Source organism: Zeugodacus cucurbitae, chromosome 2 (genome assembly GCF_028554725.1).
Source record: "Zeugodacus cucurbitae isolate PBARC_wt_2022May chromosome 2, idZeuCucr1.2, whole genome shotgun sequence".
In the NCBI taxonomy this organism is placed as follows: domain Eukaryota; kingdom Metazoa; phylum Arthropoda; class Insecta; order Diptera; family Tephritidae; genus Zeugodacus; species Zeugodacus cucurbitae.
In genome coordinates this window covers 71476484-71491390 of record NC_071667.1, presented here as the reverse complement: position 1 = coordinate 71491390, position 14907 = coordinate 71476484, and the positions used below count along the sequence as shown (strand labels likewise).

At 34.6% G+C, this 14907-nt stretch overlaps 1 long non-coding RNA gene across 1 annotated transcript; it reads left to right on the top strand.

Annotated features, from left to right (window-relative positions):
- The first annotated feature begins 1143 nt into the window (after positions 1-1143).
- On the top strand, positions 1144-14702 carry LOC128921632 (uncharacterized). The gene is made up of 3 exons (XR_008471061.1): positions 1144-1415; positions 9117-9394; positions 13642-14702. It is a non-coding gene; the product is annotated as an uncharacterized LOC128921632 (long non-coding RNA).
- Positions 14703-14907: the final 205 nt, after the last annotated feature.

The following is a 14907-nucleotide window of genomic DNA, read 5'->3' as shown; positions in this document are numbered from 1 at the left end:
CCTCAATCCTTTCTTCTTTATTAGTGCTTAAAAATGCAAAATAATTCACAACAAAATTAAAGCAAATACTCACACTTCATTCACAACAGCAATTTTTGATTGTGAAAATTTTCACTTTTCATTCTCCACTGACCCAATTGCCAGAGATCACAATGTACAGGTATTAAGGTTTGGGGCAAAATCGCATTAACGCCGCATACACCGGCTCATTGCTAGAACAATAAACTAGCGCGCTGAACGCGCTGAGAAGATTAAAAACGAAATGCTTTTTCGGCACTTTCTTTTGTTGTACCAAAAATTTAAAACGCTCAAGATCGTCGCAGCAGTTTGAGATGGGTGATTCGTTGGGTGTGTAAACATGTGCACGGGTGTTGAGACCCAGTTGGCACATATTCGCAATTCAATTGAATACTCATTAAGCACAGCATCGCCGCAGCAGCAGCAACGCCCCACTGACTCTATTGAGTTCATTTAGACTGTTGTGAGTTTGGTGTGTCCCACAGCTTAGTTAGTGCAAAATGCCATAGAAATTCATATATGTAAATATTTATATATGCACATACATATGTACCTGTGCTTTATTTGGTTCATTCAAGAAAACCCGCATTTCTATTTTGAACGGTTTGTTTTTTTCTTTTGCTTCCTCTTCTTCTTATTTGTATCACAATCAGTGTTGTGCGGCCGCTCTCACAGCCATTATTACGCTGAAGCTTGATGCGGATGATGATTCTTTGATTTGATTATGTTTCATGGCACTTTCATGCCACCACCATCAAGCACCAAGCATTAAGCATCAACAAGTATACCACTTAAGCATTTCATAGCTGTGGGCGGTCAATGCACGCCCGTTCACCCATGCTTCTTCTTCAACTTTGCTGTTGTTTTTATCTAGTGATCTGCAGGCTATTTGCTTACACTGATTTTACGCTTCATGCAGCATTATTTTAATACAGTTATTTGCATGTAAGTGTGTGTATGTCTTCAGCGTATGCTGCGCGCTTTCGGCGAGCTTGTTGGTCAAGCATAATTTTATACCACATTTCGCGGCTTTCTTCGGCAATTTTTGCGCTTATTTTTTACATGATTATTGAAATTTATTTTATTATTATTTTTCTTTTATTTTTTTATTATTTTTAAATAAACATTAAAATATTTTTTTGCTTTTAGCACACATTCACCATTCGTTTGTCAACGAGCGCGTACAAATTTCCGCTGTGTAATGCTCTCGCCGCTTATGGCGCGTATGAGTTCTACATTCACTTTTTCTTCCATTCAACAAATGCGGCCAGCAAATCAGCGCATATCACAATCGAAGAAAAGAAATCAATTGTCTATAAAACGAAGACGAAAAAAAAAATAAAGCAGATCGCTCACTAGTGGCATTCGAACACTAAATATTGGCTGAACTCCATCTCGTATGTTGCACGTGTTGCCTTTTTGATTGTGTATTTTGATATCGATTTTGATTTCAATTTTGTTGTTTAATTAATTAATTTCGTGTTCCGTTACAATTTATTCATCCTAATCTGTGTTCACATCATGCTATGGGCATTATATTTTTTACAGAACCTGTTCGCCACTTAACACCCATTATTCCGCACTTCTTCCTGTGTTGTTTATTCTAAGCCAAGCTTGCAGCTTTTCTGTAATTAGCGTTAAGCATTGGTGTTTGCAGTGTATGAAGTATTGTTTAATGGTGCATATCGTTAAATATATTTGGTACAAGTTGTTTGAGAAAGTAATAATGTCGCCAATAACATGCTTGTGTACTCCAGTGAATTTTTCCTTTTCATTAATGGATGCATGAACAACTTTCTTCACTAAACCATACTACATATAAGGTCTGGAAAAAAGTAATCCATTATTATTCTAATAAATGACTTTAGAAATCTGTATATCGGATATTTTGTACTAAAAGAACTTGTCAGACAATTTTGTGATTGCTTGACTCAAGTATGTATTGTATTTAAGATCCTTATACTAAATTTTAGGTTTCCTCGATTGTGTTCTGGTAGCTTTTATGAGATCTGGTAATAATTGAGGTGAGTTGTACGAAGCTCTAAAAGGCCAATTGTTTGAAAAATTAATAAGTAAATGGAAATCATCGAATCTGCGAATTGCTACTGAATCGCTACAAAATCGATCCTTTTCTGGTGTGGATGGTTACTAGGATTCCTCAAGATAACGTCAAGTTCGGCCGTGGTTGAATCGCTGTAAGACGGTGCAAACGGTGCAAATCGATTGACGCTATATATTAGAAGGGGTTAGCAGGAAATCATCTACTCGAAGCTAGTCTACTACGGCCAAACTCTTTATTCGGACTTGTATTTTAAAATATTATCCAAAAATATCAAATCAATGCGAGTAATATTCTAAGAGATTTACCCTTTGGAAGTTCCGCCCATCAATCCACGTCAGTATGTATATAAAATATTAAACGCGTTTATCTCAAAACTAAATTTTTCAAGTCGCAGCTAATATATGACGAAAGTTTGAGTTTTTTGTTTAAATTCTGTCAAAAATTCAAAATTCAAAATTTCTTTTTTCCAACCAATCATGAGTTATGATGTCCACCACAAGACCTTTTTTTGGATACGTCATGGCAGATGAGGTGCCAAAGGCTGAGTTTTCGGAATTTTTAAATAAAAACGCTGAATTGTTTAAATAAAATATATATTTGTATATATTAAAAAATTAAATACTCATGTTTTTAACCTCTGAAACCCACCTAATCCATTAAAGACGCAATCGCCTAGAAGATGCCAGCTTAGAAGAATAATTGTGTTTCATCAGATCAAAGCGATGCCTCAAACATCGGCAGTGACTCGCCAGAAGCTCCAGGAGCTTAGTGAATGATTTGCTGGTGAACAATTTGTCTCAATAGAAGCTTGAGAAAATCAATTGTTCCAAGTTTTTGTCAATATGGACGAAGGTTTCTATGCATGTGAAATTATAAAATTACCTTCAAAATGGCAACAAGTGATCGAGCAAATTTTGCATATATGTACTATATCGATCTTTCTAACTATGGAAATGAAATTTTATCCAAAAATAATTTAAATATTTTTACTATACCTTCTATACATTCTTTAATGCCTGTAATTAGTAATTTGAGACAAACAGTTAGCACAAATATTGATACTAAATCAAAAACAATTAAAGGCAAAAAATATGTTTACAACTAATGGTTTTTATGTTTAATTGGCAGCTTTTATGCTCTAATAATGAATGGATTTCCCACTCTGTTAAAAAGCGCTCGTAGAGATAATACTATTAAAACAAACATATATTTAGGTAGCATTAAATAACTATTGTACTATTTAACTGCTGTTTTCATTACGACTGTAATCCCTTTGGCAAATCGCTGCAAACAAACACGCACTTATGGGAGACCATTTATGGCTGGTTAAAACTATGCAAATAGTATAATATATTATATGCTTGTTTATATTCTAAGACTTCACAATTATGCTTAGCATAAAAAGACTTAGATAGTGTATTTGAAGAAAAAATATTAAAATGAACAACTCTGAGGTGTATTTTTGTAGAATTATTTTAACTTGGTGCTTAGTTTAATTACTATCTTTATTTTTTGTTTAAACAACTTTACTTTAGTTACTTTTATGATGCTTTAATTATTTTATGCTTTTCCTCAAGTTAGTTGAAACCGAAACCATTTAGTTAATTGTACCAGCCTGTGCCATTTACACAAGTGGTTTAAAGGGTGCAGAAGCGAACGCAAGCCTATGAAGACGAAAAGTGCGTGAGCTGAATTTTAAAGGCACATAGATGCAGATGTCTATATTCTTAGATTATATAGAAAAAATATTTTTTGTTTCATTAAATAGAGTTGCCATAGTATATATGTGGTATATTAAATTTTTAGACAAATTATTTTCTTTAAAAGGTCTTTGGACCTATTCGAGAAGAGCTCCAAAAATAACGGTAATCTTCGTTTTTTGAAAAAAAAAATTAAAACTACTCATTCGTCTACATTAATGTCGTCGCCTTTAAAATAGTCTTCATTCGATATCACGCAATTATGTAAGCGCTTCTTATAATCGTCGAAAAACTTCTCGAACTTTGATTTTGGGATAGTCTTTGCCTCTTTCAGCGATTTCTCGTATGTTTGTAAAACGACGGCTCTTTAAGGTTCTCTATATTTTTAGAATCAGAAAAACGTCGCACGCAGCCATGTCTGGCGAATATGGAGCCAGAGAACGATGAATCAACGAAGTATGAGCTTATAACAAAAATCGCCAATCTCATTAAAAGCGAGCCATGTCTGGCGAATATGGAGCCAGAGAACGATGAATCAACGAATTAAGAGCTTATAACAAAAATCGCCAATCTCATTAAAACACGTCTAACCTTAGCGGCTGCTACAGACAAAGTAAGCAGATACAATACATTTTATAGGATCTCAGGGGCATGTATTATATATATCAATACGAATATAATAAAAAATATAACAATTGGATTCTCCAAACCCGTGAAATTTTAAAGTATTGAACAATAGTAAAAAAAAATGTCGAAATTAGTTACGTAATGCCGACCGAACACCGGAATCCCAAATGTCGCCGAGTGAAGAGGGGACTTGATTAAGTTTACCTCCTTTAAATTTTGATTGATATGATACAACACAAATTTGTGAGACATAAAATTAATAGAAAATGTATTTGAATATTTAATAAAATTCCCCCAAGATGGCAACACTACACACCGCATATGTTGTACTTAAAGCATACTTAACATACACACATAAATATGATGAGTAGGGCCGCAAATCAACCGCACGCAGCCTTCACAAACATTTACGACTAGAAATTACGTCGCTCGATGCTTAATTGTTTCTTTTAGCCATACAGTTTAATCAACCAAAAGAGCCATTCCAACACAAACAACGCTCTAAGGCAACAACTGACATCAAGTCCAAGAAGACAGAGGCACAATTACACTAGTAGCAAAGAACAATAATAATAAAGCCAAACACAAAAAAAAGAAAAAACAAATATGAAATGAAGCATATTCAAAGCAATTGAAAACACAAAAACAAATACAAAATCTATAAACGTATGTGAGTGTCCTTGAGAAGTACGCCTTTAGACACCGGACGCCAGAATTTATTTGAACTTTGCATGTGCAGACTTTACAGCTTCTGCAGCGAACAGCTGCTGCCACCATACCGCCATCACCAACATCATTAGCAACACGCCGCGTCAGCGATAGCTGACCTGAACTCAGCACAACCGAGCTGAGCTGAGCTGAGCCCACTGAGCTCTACATGCGGGACTGGCACTTGTCCAATCGCCAGAATGGCTTAACCATCTTCATTAGCTGGGTCCATTGCCAGCCTATCAGCCACTGGACATTTGGCGTTGTAATGCTGTGCCTCCATTAAATGCCGTACTAGATACTACTAACCAGCACGTACACACCCATAATGGTTTTTAGCCACTTTTATGAGCAGCAGCAGCAGCATTACAGCCGATTGTAAAGCGAACGAACGAATGAAAAAAATGGCAAAAATGGAATTCAGACTTTTGTCTTATATAAAAATCGCATTATGGCATGCGATACATTGACTATTTCGTATTTCTTGGAAATGACAGCGTGCAGCGGGAAAGCCGAATGAATGCGAAATGTTGCAAATAATCTGCACAACATTTGCTGACTTAATATCGAAAGAGAGTTGTTAAACTGCAGCAGTCAAATTATGCGCGCCTGTGTGTGTGTGTATGTGTGTGTGTCGTCGTAATGAACGGAAAAACCTGCCTAAAGTCATTAACCGTTGGCAAAGCGTTTCCTGCCCGCAATTGCATAGAAACCAAAGAACACAATAAAATGCAATAAAAAATGCGCAGAAATCAAATAAATCGCCAAGGCGCCCAACCTCAACTTAAGCAGTCACACACACACACACACACTCAGCCACACAGAGTTCTTTGTAAGTGTTTTGCCAGGCCATTCAGCGTGCTTTTAAGTCTTAATTTAATGACTCTAAACTCGATAGTGCCACTGTTATGAGCACTTGCAGCCTACAACCAATAACACTGACACCGACATCGGACACCGACATTAAAGGACCACTCTGTTGCCTTTTTATACATGTCCCCAGTATGGGTGTGTGTGTGTTGGTTGAAATCAAAACATTTTTACAACCGTCTTTGGAATTTCAGCGGTGCATTGTAAATCATCCAGTCAACTAAGTGGCTGCACTTCTAAGGAACTTGTGAACTTACGAGTATGCAGCACTTAAGTTCTTAAGTTATTAGCGTAAATTAAATTTACTCCTTTAGTATAATCACTAATATCTAAGTATATAAAGAATTATAAAGTTAATATGTACTTAGCTTTAATGGATAAGGATATATTTGAATATAATATGTGGAAATGTCCTTTTAGACGCCTTTTAACAATAACTGGAATTGCAATATCTATAACTTCACGTTCTTAAAGGAGTCTAATAATCAAAATGTTTTTATTATGCTGATACACATACACCCCTTGAAGTACGATCAAATTTTCAACTGTATTCAATCATTACTTTTGGTGATTTTCGTTTGTTAAAAGCACATACTTCGTTGTTATTCTTAAATTCTTGGCCAAAAACAATATTGTAACGATACCCTAGCATCCATATTCACCAGACATGACTCCGTGTGACTTTTCCTATTTCCAAAAGCAAAGCGAACCTTCAAGGGCCATCGTCTTTGCCAAAGTAGCGCTGGTATAAATGCATTTTTGATGATACTGTTTGGAAGGTGACAACATTAATATTGACGAATAAATTAAAAAAAAAATAAAAATTCCGGTTATTTTTTTAACATACCTCATATAAGGCTTAATAAAAATATATTCATTATTTTCGCATTAATTTGAATATTTTTATCATAGTTTCTTTTCTTTATTATTTTTTTGCCATTTCATAAGGTAATTGCATGTTGCCACTCTCATAGAAACCCCCGTCTTTATTGGCAAAAAACTGGAACAGTCGATTTTCACAAGCTTCTCTTAAAACAAATTTTTCACCAGAAAAATCATTCACCATAAAAAATAATAAGTATTAAGGCAGTAGATTGCTTTAGAAGCCGAAAAAAACGTTTTTTTAGCAATTTTTTTAAGACGATTTATTATTAAAAAATTCTGAAATTTTTTCAAAGTTGTAAGTATTTTTCTGGAGCGCCTGGAGTCTGCACTTGTAAATCGGTGCCGGTGATGGAGGTCGTGCGATGCATCTGGAACAGTCGAACCAATTTTTTTTTAATTTTTATAAGTTTCATTTCTTTATGAACTAAAAAAATACCGAAGAAGTTATAAAATCGCAAATTTTTTCGAAGTTTAAAAAAAAAATCACTTTTTTAAGAAAAAAAAATTGACTTTAAGTTGCAAAACAAGTAGTTTAAGTAATACTTTTGTCCAACGTTTTTAGTTCAAATAGAAGATAATTTAATACTGAAGCTATATCACTTTGGTTTTTTTCGATCTGACATATATTCTTTTTGCTATCGCCGGCACCGTTTCCTAACACTTGTGAAAATGAAAACTCGAGAAAACGCGCTTTAAAGGTCTGCCTGAGCATTCGTACCTGCTCGACGCTCGGCCCCTAAAACTGCTCCAGCTTCGAAAATATGTCGAATTGGCCTCTGGAATTTTAAAGACATATTCTTGGATAGTTTTGGAAGAGATTTAAAACAAAACCAAAAAATCGATTTTTTGAAGCCTGTAGAGTGCAACACTGTGCTGCCTTAATCACTTGTTGCCAGCTTTGGACTCTAAGATGTATCCACTAGATCCCCCAATAAAGCTCTCGGAGCTTCTGATGAGTCACTATCGATGTGTGTGGTCTAGCGTCTGTCTCTCCTAATTGAGCACAACTCCTCTCATATTGGTCAAAGCTTACCGCTTATGAGCCTGTTTTTCAGACAGTCCAATATTTGACAGAAAAAATCCGAATAAAGAGTTTGGCAGAAAATAGCTCATAGTAGAATATACACTGTCAATCTCAGAAAGCAAATAGCAAATTCTTTCTGAATGTCAATATTGGCTTGGCTACAGTTTAACCATCTGCTTCAGTAATGAATCGATTTTTTGCAATTGAGCAGCGAGTCGTAGATGCTAATTTGCTCCATGAAGTTTGTTTTGCCTTTTTTTTCTGGAATTTTCAGCAATCCAAACAGTGTTTTCATGGCAGTCGGGCGATTTCAATTATTTTAATTGTCCGACATCTTCGAAATTAAAATAAGGGAATGGAATCGACGAAACTAAAAATGGAGCGGAATGGTTGTCACAGTATCAGGAGTATATTATTTTCAACTGCCTGGTCTTCGTCTTTACCGAAAGAAAACTGTAAAATATGACATGTTTTTTTTCATTGCGGTTGTCCATCTTTGACGCTAGTTCAAATAATACTGAATCAAGCAATAACAAAACTGTTTGAGAATTTTATTTTAGTTAGAAACCTTATCTTTCTACCGCCATATAGCGTATCCCGTGAGAGATACAGATTACTACAGCCATCTATTGTAAAAACAAATTGGATTTTATATATTTATTTACGTATTGGATATTATTGAGATTTTTAGAAAGAAGATTTATAAACTTATTTTTTTTTTTATAAAAAAATAATATTTCCTAAATTTTATCATTTCACTTTCAGTAGCGTTTGAGTCATGTAAACATAACAAAAATACTTTTTTAGTTAAATAGCTACCATAAAAATTAATATCAAGTTCGTTACTTAAGTCTTTTGTATAACTCAAATACAATAACTGGTAAGTTGACACCTAAAATAATATTTTCTTGTATTCTTTTATTTTGTTAATGACAATTTATTTTAAGAATAAATAATTTTATTAATAAAAAAATCCCACTAAGCCTTATTAAATTTAAATAATAATTAATAATAATTTTTCGAAAATCGGCTTATCTTCTACATCATTCTTTTCCACGAATACACGAAACGTAAACAATGCAATTATTACAAATTATTTTTATATTGTCTCTGCATGCTTCCCCAATTTATATTGTGGTTTTATACCGAATTATTATTTTTAACAACAGTTGTATAATGCCGCTTAATTATCACTTTTACTATTTTCTTTCTATGTCTTTAGCACAACTTATTATCGGCCAATGAGATGACAAAGTGGACAATTGAATTTGAAACGCTTCTACGAAGTTGTCACGCTCATCTCCAGCTCGTGATTGATTTCGTGCGACGCACACTTGAACCCGGAATTAGCATTGAAAAACCTTAGCGATTAGTCATATATAAATTAATAATGGAAATAATAAAGCAAGTTGACGACGCAACGGTGCGAAAGACAAATTTAACAGTAAACAAAAGCAAATTAGTCAATTACTGAAGCGCCCAACAACGTTCGCTGTGCGAGTAAGTAAGCCATTTTGTTGTTGTTTTTGTAAATTTACAGTTTTATGCTTTTTTTGCGCTGTTATATTGCGTAGAAGACTTGTACCATACCACGCAGTTTTTGATAAATTGAAGTATAAATAAACTTACAATGCCTGCCGGCTGAGGAATTGGCAAAAATAGACAGGAGTGCCAAATAAGTCAGATATATGTAAACATCCACATCTACAAATATACACTCACGTGCATATATAGCAAATGTAATTTGTGCGAACACGAGTGTAAACACATTTGTATATGTAAGAAGTGTTGATGGCAGGGGATAAAGGGCAACATCAACAACGCCTACAAACTCCAAAGTTTGGCCACACAGTAATTTGTCTACAAAGTATATATGTCTATCTGTATATATGTGTGTTCACATAATTGGCAGCACATAAATTACAAAAGAAAACCCGCATTTTATTATTATTACTCGCATCAATTGTATATATTTGATAGATTAATAATTATAAAGAAGAATCTCTGTAGCATATAAGTGAATTGTGCTGTTAAAGGTCAACGTCAATGAACTCTGCATAAAAGTAATGCCAAAAATAACATGCCACATTAATTCAATGAAATTGAAAGGTAAACAAACCGCTAGGCAAATTTGTGTATCCTAAGAACGCTCTTGGTTGTTTCTCAGCCTTCGATATTTGATAATAAGATTATATTTAGATATCTTTAAATCTAATTTTACCCCTTACAGTACAGCTCACTTGATTTATGAGGCGCTTTTTGGCGGTATGTATGTATGTGATTGGCGTTGAACCGTTTAGCCGGTTATAGCCGAATCGATGAGAGCGCGCCACTCCTCTCTTTCCTTCGCAGTTCGGCGCCAGTTGGAGATTCCAAGTGTAACCAGGTCGCTCTCCACCTGGTCCCTCCAACGGAGCGGAGGCCTTTGCCTTCCTCAGCTTCCTCCGGCGGGTACTGCATCGAACACTTTCAGAGCTCGAGTGTTTTCGTCCTTTCGGACAACATGACCTAGCCTAGTCTTTTTATTCGCTGAACTATGCCAATGTCATCATATACATAACTCGTACATCTCTTCGTTCCATCGTCTGCGGTATTCGCCGTTGCCAATTATTAAGGGACCATAAATCTTGCGCAAAATTTTCCTCTCGAAAACTGTAGTCTCATCTGATGTTGATATCGTCCAAGCTTCTGCACCATAAAGCAGGACGGGAATGATAAGCGACTTGTAGAGTTTGATTTTGGTTCGTCGAGAGAGGACTTTACTGTTCAATTGCCTACTCAGTCCAAAGTAGCACCTGTTGGCAAGAGTGATTCTGCGCTGGATTTCGAGGCTGACATTGTTGGTGTTGTTGATACTGGTTCAAAGGTATACGAAATTATCTACGACTTCGAAATTATGGCTATTAACAGTGACGTGGGAGCCAAGACGCGAATGCGCCGACTGTTTGCTTGATGACAGGAGATAGGCGGTATATTACTCGAATTTCTCCAAAATTTCTTCGCAGTGTATCGACTACATATAAACAGGGAATAAAAATAAAATGAATAAAAGAACGAACCCAAAATAAAATTCGAAATTTTTACTGCAAATAACATCCTATGATCCCAACTAACACAAACTAATAACACGATTTGCCTCGTAAAATTCGAAAAACTACAATATGCTCTAAATAATGTATTAGGTAAATAAAACACCAACATCATTATTCGTTATTGAATTGATATTGTAACGTTAAACCTTAGAAAGGGGGTTTCAACAAGGACGGTACAAAAGTAGACCGATAGAGACAGCAAACGGCGCCAAATTATTTCCCGCTCTTTTGACATTTCTTTTCAGTAAGGTTTGCCATTTCATCATGGAAACATGTACGATCCAACAATAAATTGAAATTAATAAAATTTACTAACGAAATTCGGAGTCAGTGGTCTCAACTTAAAGAGCGCTTCGTCCAATATACGATCAGCATTATCCTATTGTCTGACCGCTAGAACCGAATATTTTTGGACCGAATTGGATGATATGGACTTGGACAATATGTGGTTCCAACAAGACGGCGCCAGAAGCCACAACGAAACAAAAATCGATTCATTGAAAACCAAGTTTGGTGAACGTGTTATTTCACGAAAATTAGGTTCAGCGTCTGGACTTCTGCAAGCATGCCCGTGGTGGCCCTGCAAAAGAAATCGAGTTCCATATGGCAACGTATGTACTTTCACAGGAATAAAGAATTTCAGTGAAATCCCAAACCGTTTTTGTTTTATTACAAAAAAACTTTTGATGGTCTCCATTTACATATAGTTCTGTAAAAAGAACCTCTAATGCTAACGAGGAAGCATCAATAAAAAAGTCGAAATCATTTTAATTTTATCCGAGATAATATTTTTTGCACTATTTTCTCGAAATTTTATTCGACAAACGTTATATAACAACCCACGACCCAAATTATGTCTTTTAAAGAATTCAAATTTTCGGAAAGGCGTAAGACTTTAATTATAAAAAAATATGCGGGAATTTGAACTTGCATTGTCATTAGAGCACGAGAAAATAATGTACGAATCCAGTACCTATATTATAATTAATGTTGCCTACATTCTGGCGCAATCCCAATTAGACTAATAACATTTTTATACCAAACTATGTATTGTAAGTTAGTAAACAAAATGAATATCGCAATTAGTGGGTATAAATCTTTAATACTTTTGAGTTTTGACAATATTTCTTGTGATGAAACATGTTGACTTTTTCTGAATAGGTCAGTACTACTAAATACATATATTGAAAATATCATAAATCTTAAAATATTTCCAAAACATTTCAGATCCTAGTTTTGTTGTCTAACTGACATACACTGTATAGTGAACCAAAAAAAAACTTGTACAGAGAAATGTTTTGACTTTGGAGTTATTTATCCCTTAAACTAATTAAAATATTGACATGCGTCCAAAAGTGAGACAAAGCGCGTTTTATTAGTTATTTGCATGTAAAAAAAATTTATTTAAAAAAAATTAAATCTTCTCCGAAAAATTAAAATATTTAAAATAACTTCGATTTCGGAACCCAAAAAAAAAAAAAACGTGTACAGTTTGCATTGATGATTGACATTGTATGGGCAACTTTGGCATTTTTCAAGGCTTGCAGTCTTCCAACAATAGAATGCAAAAAATTTTGTGTAAGTTCGAGAGGTCTATTTGGCCATATCACCTGAAAAGCAGTCTTAACCTCATTTTTATTATTAACTTTGGGTCCAGGTACCTTTATCTCCGTATAGACCCGTAGATGTTTGCCTATATTTTGTAGGGTTGAGGGCTAAACTCTGTGGAGGAAAATCGTAATAATTTGTAATCACTGTTTTACCGCCTTTTTACTGATAATTCATCAAATTAAAATGAAACGGCTTAGCGTGTGACATTTTTATATAGTTAAAGCTATAAACCCTTGTTGGCAAACCCTTGAAGTATTTATTATTCACACAATAATTGCAAAACTTATCAGCTGTTGATCAAGACACTTGAAGTCGTCTTAATCACTCAATCACTAACGCATATCGCACGGTCTGCCTTGGGATGGGAGAATTAGTCATTTGTTTCAGTAAATTTGATCAGTACTCGCAGGTATTTATGTAAATACATACATATGTTGTTCAGCAAGTATGTATGAAGACATCATGACACCGCTACGACCTTTAGTTCCTTATGAATTACCCGACGATGACGTTATGCCGATTTTAATTTCAATTGAATATAAAAATTATAAAAAAAAAATAATAAATTAAAAATAAATAAATATGTAAACTTGAAAAGGCAAAAACATAAAATGAAAAAACTGCAGAAACGGCAAATCAAAAGAAATTTAAATAATTTGTATTGCGAAGAAACGTGATAGCGTTGTAACAGACAAGACAGCAAGAGCACAAAAACAAAAACAAAAAAATATTATTATTATGTAAAAAGCGAAAAACAATAAACGCAACCCTCGTCAAGTACGTACATATGTACGTAAATACAATAAAAAATTTAAAAATAAAAAAGAAAACAAATTGAAGTCAATAATAAGGTAGCGCTGGCGATTTTATAAAATCAACAACAACAATAGAGACGCCAGCCAAACAGTCATAGCAACACTGGCGGCATTTCACACCTGGCGCAATTTTTTCTCTTTACATACATACATATACATATATATTCTGATATATAAATATATAATTTATATATATCTATATATATAATATCGCTTATTTTTTCGTCAGCAGCTGCAGCAGCGCACCGCAACTTCAAATCCGCAACACACGACGACCACAACGCCAGCCATTCCAGCTATGCTCAACAACAATAACAACAAACGGCGCGTCATCAGCAATCAGCACATCATCGACAGTCAAGGACGTTGAAGGCCATTCATCGACATTTTACATTTGTTATTGCGCCAGCTATTGGTTGTTGTGATGGCGATGTTGAGCTTGGTGTGCTGCTTGTTAGTTGTTATTATTTTTGTTGTAAAGCTTTTGTTCCCGCTTTATACAAAAAAAAATCGTTTTTTTTTGCTCTGCCAACCACATTCGTTTTCATTATTTCCACATATTCGTTGGTGCGCATGCGCATCTGTGTATTTACTCGTGTGTTTGTGTGTGTGTGTGTGTTGGGAGGTTTGTACGGAAGTAGACATCTAATTTTTCACACCTGACTTCGAAGGAGGCGTAACATATATTTTGTGCTGATTCTATAGCTTCGAGCCAGCCACAAGCGAAAATTGTGCTCTGTGCGCCTCTGTGTGTAAGTAGTTAAGGCATTAATTCTAAAGGAAGACGATTTTTCTTTTCGTCGGATTATTTACCAATCAACTGAACAAGAAGTAGTAATTATTTGGCCTGTAGTATTTTGTTTTTAATTATCAAGTTGTTTGTGAAAACGAAATTACACTGAAGCGTAAATGGTTCCATTAAAATTAAAGGAAAAAATTAAAAGATTTGAAAGCTTATAGGAGATATAAGCTTACGTCAACCGAAATATTGTGACGTAGATGGAGCAGTTCGGATTGAATTCTTTTAGGATTGAATTCTAATTTTTTTAGAGACTGCTACTGCAATGCTTTCGAGGGACTGTTGAACAGCAAAAGCACAATTAATGTTGCCTACATTCCGGCGCAATTGCATAATACACTAACAGCCGGTTTCACGAAAGTTTTTAATGGAAAATTAAGTTCCATTTAGTTTTAATTTTAATTTTTATTTAACTTTGCACTTAAATTTCCTGCGTTTCACCATTATTGACATTTGGCATCCAAAAAATTAAAAGGCAGGGATGTTGGTAAGAATAACAGCTGATTTATGTAAACAAATAAGTTGAATTTCTTTGTCAAAATGGTAAACAAATGGGAATTCAGCTGATAGAAAAGCGTAACCATGGTTACATATGACACTATTTAAATAATATTTAAATGGCAAAGCGTGACCGTTTAAATAAAAATTAAATCAAATGGTGAAACTGAAATTTATTATTTTTCACTTAAATTTGTT